Below are 15710 nucleotides of genomic sequence, written 5' to 3' on the forward strand. Positions count from 1 at the left end.
GTAGTTAGCTGGTGCTGGGACACAAACCCATTTTGGGAGGGAGAAGGAGGAAAGGGATGAGTGCCAAACTGGAAAAAAGTGAGATTCACACTAGGAGGAGCATTTCTCAACACAGGAAGGACTTGTGCACAAGCCCAGGGGCCCAAAACAAGCTATTGCACCAGGAGCTGGTGCAACCTTGCCCCTCTTATATCTCTCCTCTAGGCACCACTGTTTCTACTTAAAACTTCTAGAAATTTTCTATCATAACGTCTGCATCTCAAGAAATTTCCTGTCTGATAAAGTCATCTGAATCTAAACTCACATGATATCTTGATTGTGCCATGCTGAGTTGATTTGTCATTGTCCCCCCATTCTGTGTCTTTTAAAATATGCTGTTATTGATTGTTTTAATTGTTAAATTTAATTGTTGCATTCCGTTTTATATTTAACTTTAATTATATGTGTGTTGTGAACTGTCTTGGGGCGGGGGTTCTTTAGGAGCCAAGAGGTGGAAAGTGAACCTCTAAATACATTTAATAAGCAATAAATAAATAAATAAATAAATAAATAAATAAATAAATATAGGGTTTGGGGGAACACTAATTCCAAAGCACAAACAAAAAACCAAACAACATAAAAAGAAAGTTTTATTTATTTAATGAATTTTTATCCCGCCTTTCCTTCACAATGTGAATGCCTGAGGCAGCTAACATCATTCATAAAATCTACATAATAACCATTGAATAAAATTTTGCACAATAAAAGCCCAGAGCATAAAAAACGTATACATATCAACAATAAAGCAATAGAGGAGAGACTAAAAAACCTGCGGCATAAGACATTATGAAATCCTTAAAAACATAAACATTACTGAAGTAATACACAAGTGCAAAATAAAGGGCCCAATAAAATGGTAAGCAGAAAGTTATCAGAACCAATGGACATAAAACAAATGGTGAAAAACAAAATAACTCTCCCACACACCCTAACTACTACCCAAAGGCCAACTGAAACAAAACCTTTTTTCAGTCCTCTTTGGAACACATCAAGAGAGGAAGGGAACAATTCTCATTTCTCCCAGGAGGCGGTCCATAGCTGCGTTGCCACTGCTGAGAAGACCCTACATCTTGTCACTAACCCCAAACTCTGTCAGGAGTGGCACCCGAATGAAGGTCCTTTCAGATGAAGCAGGCTAAAATATATGGAAGGCAGTCCCTCAAGTACCTTGTCCTATATAAGACTTTAAAGGTCAATACCACCACCTTGAATTGGGCCCAGAAATGAACTGGCAACCAGTGTAGATGATGGAGCAGTTATCTAATACAGTCAGACCTCTGAGCCCCAGTAACCATGTGAGCTACTGCATTCTGCATCAGTTGCAATTTCTGGACCATTTTCAAGGTCACCCCCACACAGAGCCCATTATGATTATCTAACCAAAATGTCACCAAGGCATGGGTGAAACATATTTTATCACAACTGCATCAGCAAAAATACAGTCCACATAATCTGAGCTGCCCTGAAAATAATAATAATAATAATAATAATAATAATAATAATAATAATAATAATAATAATAAACCTTTATTTTTATCCCGCCCTTCTCCCTAACGGGACCCAGGGCGGCTAACAACGTATTAAAGAAAAAAAAGATTTTAAAAACATTAATACATAGCAGATAAAAACATTTAAAAACACACTACAGAGGCCATAAAAACAGTAGTCAGATTAAAAGACAGAGTAAAAGAGCAAATCACCGAGGAATCAAGCCTGTAAAAAACTAAAAGATGTATAAAAAAGTTAAGAAGGCCAGAAATCAGAAGGCTTGTTTAAACAACAGTGTTTTCAGGCCTCACCGAAAACTCTCAAGAGAGGGAGCCATTCTCAAGTCAAGGGGAAGGGAGTTCCATAATGTTGGTGCCACTACCAAGAAGGCCCTATTTCTTGCAGCCGCCCCCTGGACCTCCTTGGGTGGCAGCACTTGCAAAAAGGCCTTCTCTGATGACCTGAGAGGGCGAGCCGGATTGTATGGGAGTAGGCGGTCTCTAAGATATCCTGGCCCAGAGCAGTATAGGGCTTTAAAGGTCAAAACCAGCACCTTGAATTGGGCCTGGAAACGAATGGGCAGCCAATGTAGCCCCCGGAGAAGTGGGCTGACAGAGTCAAACCGCCTGGCTCCAGTGACCACACGGGCCACCGCATTCTGTACTAATTGTAGTTTCCGAACCGTCTTCAGGGGCAGCCCCACATAGAGCGTGTTACAGTAATCTAACCTTGATGTCACCGTGGCATGGATCACCATGGCCAAGTCTGCACAATCCAAGTACGGTCGCAGCTGGCGCACCAGCCGAAGCTGAGCAAAGGCCCCCCTAGCCACAGCCGCCACCTGGGAATCCAGGAGCAGCTGCGAGTCCAGGAGGACCCCCAAGCTGCGAACCTGCTCCTTCAGAGGGAGTGCAACCCCATTCAGAGCAAGCCGATAGTCCAGCACCTGCATCGAGGATTTCCAAACCAGGAGAGCCTCTGTCTTATCCGGATTTAATTTCAGCTTGTTAGCCCCCATCCAGATCCTCACTGCTTCCAGACAGCGCTCCAGGCCCTCAACTGCCACCCTGGAGCCTGGAGGAAAGGAGAGATAGAACTGGGTGTCATCAGCATATTGATGACACCTCACTCCAAAACCCCGGATGACCTCTCCCAGCGGTTTCATGTAGATATTAAATAGCATGGGGGACAGAATTGAACCCTGCGGCACCTCGCACCTCAAGGGCCAGGGTGTCGAACAGGCATCCCCCAGCACCACCATCTGGGACCGACCCTCCAAGTAGGAGCGGAACCACCGCAAAACAGTGCCTCCAACTCCCAACTTGGCCAATCGGCCCAGAAGGATACCATGGTCGATGGTATCGAAAGCAGCCGAGAGGTCCAGCAGGACCAACAGGGACTCACTCCCCCTGTCCAGTCCCCGGCGTAGGTCATCCACCAAGGCGACCAAGGCAGTTTCCGTCCCAAAGCCCAGTCTGAAACCAGATTGAAAAGGATCCAGATAATCCACTTCATCCAAGACCCTCTGGAGTTGGGCCGCCACCACCCGCTCAATTACCTTGCCCAGAAACGCGATGTTGGAGACTGGCCGATAGTTATTCAACACAGTGGAATCCAGGGAGGGCTTCTTCAGGAGGGGGCGAACCACTGCCCACTTCAAGGCAAGCGGCAACGTCCCCTCCATCAAAGAAGAGTTGACCACCCTCCCCGTCCACTCAGCCAGTCCTCCCCGGGCCGCTCTAATCAGCCAAGCTGGGCAAGGGTCAAACAGGCAGGCAGACGGCCTCACACTCCAAAGGAGTCTGTCCACATCCTCAGGCTGCACAAGCTGAAAAGAATTCCACAATACTGGACAAGCAGTTGCCAAGGGGACATCATCAGACATTGTCATCCAAGTCGCGACGAATACGATCGATTTTATCTGCAAAGTGTTGGGCAAACACGTCACAGTGGCTGACCATGTATTCCTCCTTGACTACCGAAGGGGCCTGATGAAGGAGGCCCCGCACCACATGGAACAGCTCTGCCGGATGGCTATCAGCAGACGCAATGGTAGCAGAGAAGAACGATCTCTTCACTGCTACCACCGCCACGGAGTAGGCTCTATAATGAGCTCTATTCCGTGTCCGATTGGATTCATCATGAGTTTTCTGCCACCGTCACTCTAGACGCCTGCCCTGCCGCTTCATCATTTGCAGCTCCTCAGTAAACCAAGGAGCCGCTCCGAGTCTGCGGCGTGGCAGAGGTCGCTCCGGAGCAATCTCATCCACAGCCCTGGACATTTCCCCATTCCAGAGGTCGACCAGGGACACAGATGAGGCGCCAGTCTTGGCAGTGGGAAAATCCCCCAGGGCCCTCAGGAAGCCTTCAGGATCCATTAGCCTCCGGGGGCGGACCATAGAAAACGATCCCCCGCCTCTGCAGAGGTAGGAAGTCGCAACAAGCCTAAAACCTACCAGGAAGTGATCTGTCCATGACAACGGAGTGATGTTGATCTCCTCTACCTCCAGATCATTGCCCCCATGCCCAGCTGTAAACACCAGGTCCAACACGTGTCCTGCTGTATGTGTCGGGGCCCAGATCTTCTGGGACAGGCCCATGGTTGTCATGGCAGCCATGAAATCCTGAGCTGCACCTGCCACAGGGGCCTCGGCATGAACATTGAAGTCCCCCAGCACTAACAGGCACTAACTAAAATCCAAATATTGGTGGCATGCCATAAAGCCAACAGTGAAGTGGACATACAAACTGATTTGGGGAACACATTTCACCAAGGTGATTTCCAGTACCAACCATAGTTCAGTCATATGTTGCTGACTATATTGCTATCCCAGGCAAAAAAATAAAATGTGCTAACCCTGTCCTGAATTTAGCAGTGTTGTATGTGGAGGTGGGTGGACTTTCATTCACATGAAGGTGGGTGGTGTGTTTCACTCTCAGCAAGGGAAAACGTGCAAATAGTACAATCTGACAACAGTGTCACACAAATTCTCCATACAAAGTGAGTGAACCAAGGATGGCAATTCTAGAGAAAAAGGCTAGCAAATGGTAGCAACCTAAGACAATGGGACATTAACTTGTTGGCTAAACATTATTCACGGGCTGTGCAACAAACTCCAAAGGGAGTGGTCCTCTCCATTTTGTACCACACAACAGCATAGCTGTGTTTCATTGTTACATCCACTAAAATTGAGTGTTGGGAGAGTCAGAACAGACAAAAGAAAGTATTTTTTCACCCAGCATGTAATTAGTCTGTGGAACTCCTTGCCACAGGATGTGTTGATGGTATCTGAATGCCTTTAAAAGAGGATTAGACAAATTTCTGGAGAAAAAGTCCATTACAGATTACAAGCCATGATGGGTATGTGCAACCTCCTGATTTAAGAAGTAGGCTACCTCAGAATGCCAGATGCTAGGGAGGGCACCAGGATATCGGTCTCTTGTTGTTTTGTGTGCTCCCGGAAGTATCTGATGGGCCACTGTGTACATGAAGCTAGATTTGATGGGCCTTTGGCCTGATCCAGTGCGGCTCTTCTTATGTTTTTATTATTATACCAATAAAGGTTTTGGATTGGATTGAAAACACTTTTTATGTTCTTATGGTACACCCAAGTTCTCCAGCCGCAGCATTCTTTTTCATTGTCCAGTTGTCATATAACACCTTCTTACTCAGCAAAAGTGAACACTTAAGGGGGAGGGCTGGCTTTTTCTTTGCAGCAAATACATGGTGAGTCACCAGTGTCACTCCCATTATTTATTGTTAATGGGAGCCGTGCATGTTATGAAGTCAAGTTTATTTGCAACCTTGTGGCTTCTATCATGAAACGTTAATAAAATACATAAATAAATAGTTGGTTCACATAACCCCTGTACAATGAAATGTCATCTTCGAAGGTTTATGGCTGCATATGACAAAGCCTTAGTAGGGAAGAGAGTGACAGCTATGGTTGGTTTGGGGGAAAATACTGTGGTTTCAGGAATCTGTGTTAAATCATGTTTATTCTGAAAATATATTGTTATATTACTTCAGTAATATTACAATAAAGGCACATTCATAAAAATGACTCATTTTCAGTGCCAAAATGTGACATGCAAAGCACCTCAGTAGATCACAGCTTTTCTATTCACCCCCATATAACCTTGCTCTTGAGGAAATTGTGCCATTTTCCATGCAGGAAAGAGGATGTGGGATGCCAGAATCAAGTCCCCGGATCTGACTTTTCTGGGCCTCTTTCATCTCATGCCAGGGTTTTCAGACCATTTTTCTGCTAAAGAATGCCTGCCATTGCAGAGTAATTCTGGGGTATAGTCTAGGGTTCCGTTCCCAAAGGCCATTATCTAGGCTTCTCTAGCCTCACCATTGCCTTTCATGAGCCATGACTGCACTTGAGAATACACATGCCCCTTTAGCTAAGTATTGCAAGGTAATACCAGTATGGTGAGGACATTTTCTGGGATATCAACTGGCCAGTACTGAGCTTCTCGGTAACCTTGGCCGGCCATCCTGTCAGATGTTCAGTCAATGCCATTGTCCTTCCAGGCTTCAAGACAAACAGGACCATGGTGGTGGTGGTGGGGGGGGGGGTGTCACAAAGGTAAATTCCCCTGGCTTCCCCTCACAAACTTCATTGGCAACTCAATCGGAGTCCTATGCTAAGATAAGCACAGGCGTCACGAGCAATCAAAAAGCACCCAGGCACAATAGGAAATGCTCCATGAATGGGCAACTGACACTCATCAAGAAGCATCTCAAACGAAAGGATAAGCTCATCCATCCCACAAAAGACTCCAAGTTGGTCTATGCTCAAAAAAGCTATAAAGACAGACACCTCCCCCCCCTCCAAGTGTGCATTTCTCCTCCTCCCACCTTCCCTTGATGCGTCTGAGATTTGATCTGTTTGGGCAGTGCCTATCAAACCACAATCTCCATGCCAACCCTGGCACCTAGGAAATCAAGCTTTCCCTCATCCTTTTACTTGCCCCTCTTCTTTGTTCTTCTCCGCTCCCCTATCTTTGAATTCAGACAAACTGCAACTCAGCACCTACTGAGCAGCTTTGCAAACCCTCATTGTCTTCCTCCTGGAAAGTGCCTCAGGTTCCTTGCCTTGCTTCCCACTTCTTTCCTTTTTCTCCACTTGAACCCACCTTGAGCCTCCCCCAGGAGCTCACAGGAAGTCACATAGCTCCAAACCTTGTGCACAACTTCACATCTACAGCAACATAGCAGAGATAGATTGGTAACCTTGGCTATTGCCCCCTTCATTCTATTTTCTGTGTTGCATGCACAGTGAAATTGGTAATATGCTTTAAGCGTTCCTTCCTTTTCAGTTTTATGTGTTTTTAATCTATTCTGTTACCAATAAGGGGTGAGGGACCAGAGCTTGTCCTACAGGCTACCTTTATATAAAACATTAAATGATCTAGAAAGAACGTTGTGCAAAAGACCATTTGGCAGTCTTTCTCTGAACAAGAGCAGTAGTCACTCTCCCAACCAATCCACCTTCTCAGAGGTGCAGGTAGGTTGGTGGTGGGAGTGTTTAATGGGATGAAAGTGGGTGATTTAGGGGGCAGGGAGCGGGCAAGACTGGGGGTAGTTCAGGGGCAGGAAGAAGAGGATCTTAGTGGTAGCCATGCACACCAAATCCTATTTCACCCTTCCCAGCCCAAACCCGCCTCCCAGGAGTCACCTTGCTTATTCCTCAAAAGGCTGGTATAAGTCCCATTGGAGGCCAGGTGACCTCCAATAAGGCATGTAAATGAGATTTTTACTTTAGCATGCAGTGTGTGCTCTGTCAGTGGTGCTTAACAGTCTGGGCTGGCAGGGCATGGAATTGAGCTGCTAGTTTCTTTAAATAACAAAGGCTGGAATCCAAAGGGCCATATGCAATAGCCTTTGTGCTGGGATGTTGCAAGAAATACGTGCAAATCATGCACAATTGCATTATTTCAATGGGCTGTGGCTCAGTGGTAGAATGCATGCTTTGCATTCAGAAGGTCCCAGCAACTGTTACCCTGCACATGCCCAATCTCGTCTGATCTTAGAAGCTAAGCAGGGTCAGGCCTGGTTCGTACTTGGATGGGAGACCGCCTGGGAATACCGGGTGCTGTAGGCTTATACCATAGTCTTTCGAGACTGAAGGTTGAAGGTTGCCAACCAGGTTCAAATCCTAGCATCTCCAGGTAGGACTGGGAAAGACCCTTGCCAGCAGAGCTCCTGCCTGGCAGGGTAAGCAATCCTGTGTCAGATGGCCCAATGGTCAGACTCTGTATAAGGTTGCTTCTTATGTTTCTCCATGCAGTATTACACACACACACACACACACACACACACACACACACACACACACACACCAGTCATAATAATTTCCACCTTGCTAATATATAAGGCTGAGGATCTTCCTGGTCTAAAATCATGGTTTGTAGCCAAACTTGAAATCTGGCACCTCCCTTCTTACAAATTAAGACATGGGGTGATGACGCAACAATGATGTATTTATTTTATCATGGCTGCGAATGTCACAGTATAATCATTAGTCTGGAAGGCACTGTGTCTGTGCCACTAGTTGTCTTTTTTGTGTTCACAAGAAGGTAAAGGTTTATTTAATATCTAAGGGTTGGAGGGATATTCGTTTATGTAGTGGAAAGAAACAGAGTATACTACTTGTTAGGCCAGAACTGCTGCATAAAGGGTGCAAATAAGATTCTGCAGATTAGCTTTCCCCATTGGGTAATTCCCAGATGGTCTTCCCTCCAGGCTCAGGCCCCCTCTCTGTTTTATGGTTGCCATTATATTCTTCATGCAAAAATAATGACTTCCTTTCCTTGCCGTTTTACCGCTTAAAACAGATTAGATCCTGGTAGGCAAGGCTGTGCAATTGCCAGAGAGAAAGAAAAGCGGGGCTTGGAGGGAGGGGAGAGAGAAAAGAAGAAAGAACGGCAACTGGGAAGTGCTTTCGTGCAACCGTTCAAAATCAAGTGAAGGTCATCCTCTTTAGCTGTGATGTTATTTTTATCTCCTCAACAATGCTGGAGTTATACTGGGCTGGTATTTCTTCCCTACCTTTCCCCCAAGTTTGTTGTGCACACGCTTCAAAAGGAAGTGGTTATGTAAAGGAGACAAGGCAAGGCAGGCAGGCAGCTTAAAATATGAAGGGAACTGTTCTTTTCCACCCACCCACCTCGCTTCAGAATTCTCTGAAGATTCCATTGCAGCTCTATTTGTGTGCTTCTTCATAGCGCCGTCCCAAGCCCTTTTCCAATGGGATGATTTCTCCTCCTGATAACTTAATTCTGTTCGATCACAGGAACATAAAGAATCTTGAAAAGAAAGGAAGCACTCTCTAAGTAGCTGCCTTATACATCTGTTGCAAAAAAACCTTTAAAAGAGAGAGTGTGTTTTTTTTATTTTTGGACAGGAAGGGAGGGTGTACCTAATTCATCTCCGAATCTGAAATATTCATGGATCCTGCAGCTACCGTGCAGTTACAGTCAGAACTGCTTATGCAGAAGCAGGGAAAATCACTGAGAAGTGCCTTCTTGTTACCTTACAGAACCTTAGGAACAGAAAACCTGAAAGCTGCCTGGCCAGGCTGCTTCTCAGGGACATTTCCACACATGGTAGCAAAACCAGGCTTGCTACCACATGTCCTCTAGTCAGGGAGGTACAGCCAACCTCAATCCTCTGATGAATGTACACTTTAAAAATCTAATATGTATTTACACCAAAAATTATAATCAGTGAATTGGCAGAAGGGGAGTTAATGGCTTCTTAGACTGAGATGTTGAAGCTCAGTGGCTCCATATGTGGGGTGGGTTATGGGACTGCCAGGTTAGCTGATGAAGTCAGAAGATTGTCAACCCTTAATAATAGGGGAGGGGAGAATCTGGTGAAGGGCAGGTCCACACAGCAGACCCAAATGACTTGAGATTAATCTTTGCTGCATATCTACCTGAGGAGAGGGGAAAGCAAAACATGGGGCAGCACAATCCTAACTTGTGCTGGAACAGGCAGGCCTGCGAGTCTGCGTTGTATCCAACACAAGTTTGGGGCTCGGTTTGAAGCAAGAGGGAAAAATTCCCCTTACTCCACGTAGACCTGCAGCAGTGCAGTGGCCCCAATGGATCTACTCGGGTGTGTGTCACCTAAAGAGGAGGCACAGATCCAGGCAGAATGGAGCAGCCTGGAACCACTCCGTGCTGCCCAGCAATGGGGCTATGATCTGGCATAACTGCCAGGTCTTGGTTCCGTCTCCTGCTCCCCGCCTGCCCGCCCTTGGGCCTGCCCACCACCCACCCTCCCCCCACCCCAACATACCTCCTCTCCGCCATCCCCATGCCCCCCCCGGAACCCACACCAGCTGAGCTTGGCTAGTGTGGACCTGTCTGTCCTTGTTGGCACATAGGCAGAATGCAGCCTCCACAGGCTGACACATGAGGAGGCACAAACGTGCTTCACGGCATGTTTGCGACCCTCCTGCACTAGCACAAGGCACTTGCGCTAGCCCCGGGCACAATTCGGATTGCGCCCTGAGAAACAGAGTCACTGTTAACAAACTGACAGTTGTCCACCACCCATGTCCACCATCTTGGCTGTAAATTTCATCTCCATTCTTACTTACCACAGCAGGTGCACATTCTTATTTAATGAAAACTAGATAACCATTTTTGTTCCTTGTTGGAACAAAATTCATGGACTGGTAAATACATGCTTAAAAAATAAATAATGTGAAGGACCATTTAAGGCTCAAATCAGTCTTGAAAAAGAACAGAATTTGATTTCCTCTTCCCTCCCCCCACACACACCCGAAATGACAACATACACACCACGTTGGTTAATCAACAGTGAAGGTTATATGAGTTATTCAGAGCAGGGGGCCAGTTTTGAGTGGAATAGTTTACCTTGGGATTCACTGTAGTAGTAGTAGTAATAATAATAATAATAATAATAATAATAATAATAATAATAATAATAATAATGGTATTTATATACCACCTTTTTGGTCATCTGATTACTCCTCTGACTTTATTCAAGGCTGTTTACATAGGCAGGCGTTTCTAAATCCCTCAAGGGGGGTTTTACAATCATAAACGGTTCTCTCTTTCAAGAACCACACAACATTTCAGATCAATCTTCCGGGTCTGATCTCAATTCTGGCCTCCAGTGCCTCCCACGCAGGCTGACAAGCAGCTCCTTCATTCTCACATGGACGGCAGCCATGACGCTTCTTCGCTCACACACCGAAGAGCAGATGGAATAACTCGGCTCAGCTTGTCAGCTGCTTCAAGGTCTCGCCATTCAGGGAGCTGCCGGTGTTCTCGAACTGGCGACCTTCTGATGTTATCTTCGGGCAAATGGAGGCTCTATCCTCTAGACCAGACCTCCTGCACTGTAAGGTTTTGGGACTCTTCCAGGTACTTTCCAGATCTATGACTTTCTGTTAGAGTATAAGCTGTGACTTTGTACGGTATTTGTGTATGGTTCAAAGAAGTGAAATGGGGTGTAACAGAAGAATGGAGCAGGAAAAAAATGTGAAGGGAAATGAACTAAGCACCATAAGAAGCAGCAGTTTTAAAGTTCTGGAGAGAGGACAAAACGCTTAGCACCTTCCAGAAAGGCAAAACTGACAGCCCAGCTTTGATACAACTTTTCAGTATCATGATATTGCATTAGTCACCCCTGGATGTATTGCATTTGCCAACACGAGGGAAAGGAACAGGAATGAATGAGATCAGAGATGGCTTGAGTAATTCAGCTGGTGCTGTTTGTATTTCTCGGCCTTGAAAAATCATACACCGGTAAAATTGCATTTAAAAAACAATAGACAATAGCTTAGCTTCCAGGTTAAGCAATTTGAAGACTTCTGCCATAGACAAGAGCTATGGCAAGTTTCCCATACCTGAAAAGAAAAAACAAAACACTCCTTTAAAATATAGCACTCTGGTGTACCTTTAAAAAAGTCAAAGAAAGCTTAATGTTTCAATTCTGAAAAGAGCAATACAAAGTACACCTTCCTCTCTACAATGGTGCATCTGTTCATTTTGTCTCCTGTTCCTGAGAGAGTAGGAATGAGCGGAGAGGGCAGCTGAATACTTTGCCAGAATTTCACCAGTTCAGTCAAGCATACCTAACAAAAAACTTTTACTTAAAAGATTTTTGCAACCAGCCCAAAATGGTATTTTAGAACCCCCTCCCCCCAAAAAAGTGGCACTGGATCCCAGGGATGGGCAAATCCAGCACAGCTTGACCTGCGTTGAGTCACAAGATATTTCACTCTAGATTTTTTTATTGCATTCTGCTGTAAATTCTATATCCAATGGTATATAGCAAGATGGTATTATTCCTAATCACCGCGATGTTAGCGATTTTGGTCACTTGTAGTGTCACCCCCCCCCCCAAAGCTGGTACCTAGAAAGGACCGGCCCCTGCCCCTCACTTGCTACACCACTGCATCTCACTTAAGTACACAAACTACCGGTACATTTGAGATTAATACAAAAACAAGAAGTAAATGCAGGATTAACAACCGTTTGCTTAACGACAGACCATATACATGACGGTGGTCAAAACACAATAAATATGCTCTTAATGAGGCAATCGTGTCTCCCATAGCCTGCAGCAGAGCATCTGTTTACACAGCACAGAGGTTCTTAATGCAAAGAAGAGCCAGTAGCCTCTGCAGCCAGCTAGTGTCTGGCAGGGAGTGTTCATTTACACAACAAAGGCGATAGAATGAATGTTCACTTAATGACCTAATCACATAACAACAGGGATTGGAGAATGTATCCCCATCATTAAGTGGCGCACACCTGTGGTTATATTTGGTTTCCATCAGATTTTAAATCATTGGTTTGGGATTCATCCTAGCCTAATAATAATGTAATGGAATAAGACAGAGGGAAAGGTGTGTGTGCATATGTTTGTCTAACATATTCCTTGATTCACCAGTGTGATGAAACAACAGTTGTGGTTTGCAGGGGGGGGTTTCCCTCCAGTTTCCTTCCAATTCTGAGGTACTTCATTTTCCCTCCAATTCTGATGTGTTCAGGTTTGAAGGGGAGCCAGGTTCGAATTCTGATGTGTTCAGGTTCAAAGGGGAGCCAGGTTCGAATTCTGATGTGTTCCGTTCTGAAGGGGAGCCAGCTGGGGAGGCTTCCAGACCTTCCAGAGGAGATTTTTCTCTCTCTCTCTTTTCTGGTGCATCAGACTGGGCAAGTCAGGAAGAGCCACTCTCTGGTGAGCAGAGTGGAAGGCTGCTGGGGAGAGCCCCAGGGAAATAAAGAAGGGACTAAAAACAGGCTAGCCGCTTTAGGTTTTGTTTGTGTTAGTTTGTTCTCCTCATCCAGTTGATTGGAGTTCTTGGTTAACTCTGCTTTAGGGACATTTACCTGTGAGAAACCAAGCCTGTTCTGGGATCAGTGGATTTGTCAGCCTCTCCACTCTGCAGGGACTACAGTCAGAGCGAAAGTATTTTAACAACGCTGAACAGCATTCTTGGGGAGGGGTTTTGCCCGAGGAATCCCTCTAGGAACTGGATCTCTTGGACTAGATCTATCAGGTCTGGTCCCACCAACCTGCACGTTAAACCGATTGGAAGAGTGAGGGACAGGAAGGGAGTGAATGCTTGGCACTAGGCATCACTGCCCTGGAGGGGCAGGTGGTCACTGGAAGTCCCCCTTCTCTTTCATAACAACCAGTGAAAAATAAGTTGTATACTGATGCAGCAGACAACAACCTGTTATTCAAAAATATACACAGACATTTTTTTAAAAAGGGTTGTTTCAGAATATAAAATCTCTTCTTCAAGATAAACTCATTTTAAATTGAAAATAAGTACTGGTACAGCAGAGCCATTGATCTAGCTGAAGGAATTTATTGTCCGAAACATCCTACAAATGTGCTTTGAATTACCCTGTATGCATTACACACAGTGAAATTATCATCATAGGAGTTTTGTATATTGATGGTGTGCTGCCATGTAATTTAACTCTTTCAGGGAGTGGTGTCTGAAGAATTATTGTGCATGACATTCTTCCTTTCAGGCAGGGTCCATGAGAGGGAGGTGCAAGGGGAAAATCGTACACAGACCCAGGGTCAAAAAGGGAGCCCAGGAGCCAAAAGGGGATTTTCATGGGATTTTACATTTCATGGGATTTTACAATGCAGGGGGTACACTGTACCTGGGTCCAGGGTCAAAAAAGGGGGCCAGGGAGCTGGAAATATTTTGTGGGATCACATAAAATGTTTGCATATATTGTGTAAAGACTAACATTCACATTTTGGATAAGCCTACATAGGTTATATATTGTTAATTTATAGAAATTCTGGTCCAATGATTGTATGAAAATATGATCCAATGGAGAAGAGGCCCCAAAGAAACTTGTAGCCCCTAATAAAACTCCACTCAGGTGCCCTGCACTCCCCATCCCCAACCAGGAGATACATCGTGTCAGGGCTCAGGAGCGAAAAGGAGGGTGAGAGTCAATGGAAAGGAGCCAGAAATTTTGTGGGATCTCAGAAAATATTTGCATGTATTGTGTAAAGACTAGCAGTCACATTTTGGGTAAGCGACATAGTTTTATATAGAATAATTCATTGAAATTGTGATCCAAAGTTTGTATGAAATGATGAAAAGAGAAGGGGCCCTAAAGAAACTTTGTACCCCCAATAAAAATTCCCCTCAGAGGTCTTGCACTTCCCTGTCCCCAAGCAGGGCAGCTTTTTACAGGGTCTGTGGAAAAGAGACCCAGAGGTAAGTGGGAGGCAAGCAGCAGGCTCTGTAGTCACTGGCAAAAAAAAAACAAAAAACACGGCCAATATCATCCTTGTTTCTTTAAGTGTCTCCTGAGTTCTGTGCCACAGAGTTAGCAGGGCAGGCAAGGAGTGAATCTTGGCTGAAGGACTTTGTTGCTAGCAGACTCCAAGCACCCACCCAGGAAGAAAGCCCAGCCAGGCACCCAGAGGGATGAGTGCAGGCTAACATAATGGCTGCTGTTTTCCCAGCACTCAAATGATCAGTATACAGGTTGGGGGGGGGGGATATGCTTCCAGTACCTCCACTTTATTTCTTAGGGGAGACGGCTGAATTGAACCAGGGTTGACCAATCACTTTCTTTGAATAGGAACTCTGCAACTCTTCACAAGAACGTAACTGTAAATAGAAACATAAACAGATATAGATGTGTTAATTATGTCTATGGGTCTGCAGGGCCTGGGGACTACAAAGAGCTTCAATCAGAGTGGTAAAGTTCAAGTCCATGAGAGAACCCACACAGGGGAGAAACCCTATAAGTGTCAGCAGTGTGGAAAGAGCTTCAGTAACAGTAGTAACCTCCTAAGCCATCACAGAACCCACACAGGGGAGAAACCCTATAGGTTCTAGGAGCGTGGAAGGAGTTTCATTTAGAGTGGTGAACTTTAGTTCTATGAGACAGCCCACACAGCGGAGAAACCTTATACAGTTTATGAGTGTTGAAAGTATTTTTGTGCTCAGTCAGGCAACGAAAGTTAAATCCCCTTTTTGCCTCACATCACTGATGTTTGAAAAATTCCTGTTATTTCTGCAGGATTTGAAATGTAGATGAAGTTCCTTGCTTGTTCTTGTTTGTCAAGAAATAAAATTTGTCAAAATTGTCCTGTCATTATTTTTTAGTCTGTAATAATCATAGACTGAGTATGCCCTTGTATCATGCAGCAGAGTTGAAATCTGGCCTACCTGCTTATGCCAATGTTGCAATGCATCCCGTAAAATTGGTGAATCAATGGACTTTGTGTTTTTGGTGTTTTTTTCTGAGACTCTGGTCAGACATTCAAGTCCCTGTCTTCTGCTACTATACTGCATACAGGTGTGTGTGTCCCCTATCCATGGATTCAGTATCTGGTTCTCTGCCTTAATCCCCCCTCCGGCACTCTTTAACTTCATTTAGGTTCTTACCCATCGCTGAAAGCAAAAATCGTTCTTCCTTTTACAGGACCCTATAAGCATGCAAGCTTATAGCAGGACATGCAGGCAGGCAGCCTGGACACTTTATGAGACTAGTAGAACATTAACAGACAGCAGTTAACTTCCTGCTTCCTGTTAACGTTTGATTACTCTCTTCAAGCGTTTAGGCTGCCTGACTGCACATCCTGCTATAGGCTTGCATGCTTATAGCGTCCTGTAAAAGGAATAAACATTTTGCTTGGC

The 15710-nt window shown here is 45.1% G+C and overlaps 2 pseudogenes; both read left to right on the top strand.

The window, feature by feature from the left end:
* LOC136638561 (zinc finger protein 91-like) overlaps positions 1–15710 on the top strand; it is a 375674-nt pseudogene that overhangs the window by 185153 nt on the left and 174811 nt on the right.
* Positions 7524–7640, top strand: LOC136642944 (5S ribosomal RNA; annotated as a pseudogene).

This window comes from Tiliqua scincoides, chromosome 2, assembly GCF_035046505.1.
Source record: "Tiliqua scincoides isolate rTilSci1 chromosome 2, rTilSci1.hap2, whole genome shotgun sequence".
In the NCBI taxonomy this organism is placed as follows: Eukaryota; Metazoa; Chordata; class Lepidosauria; order Squamata; family Scincidae; genus Tiliqua; species Tiliqua scincoides.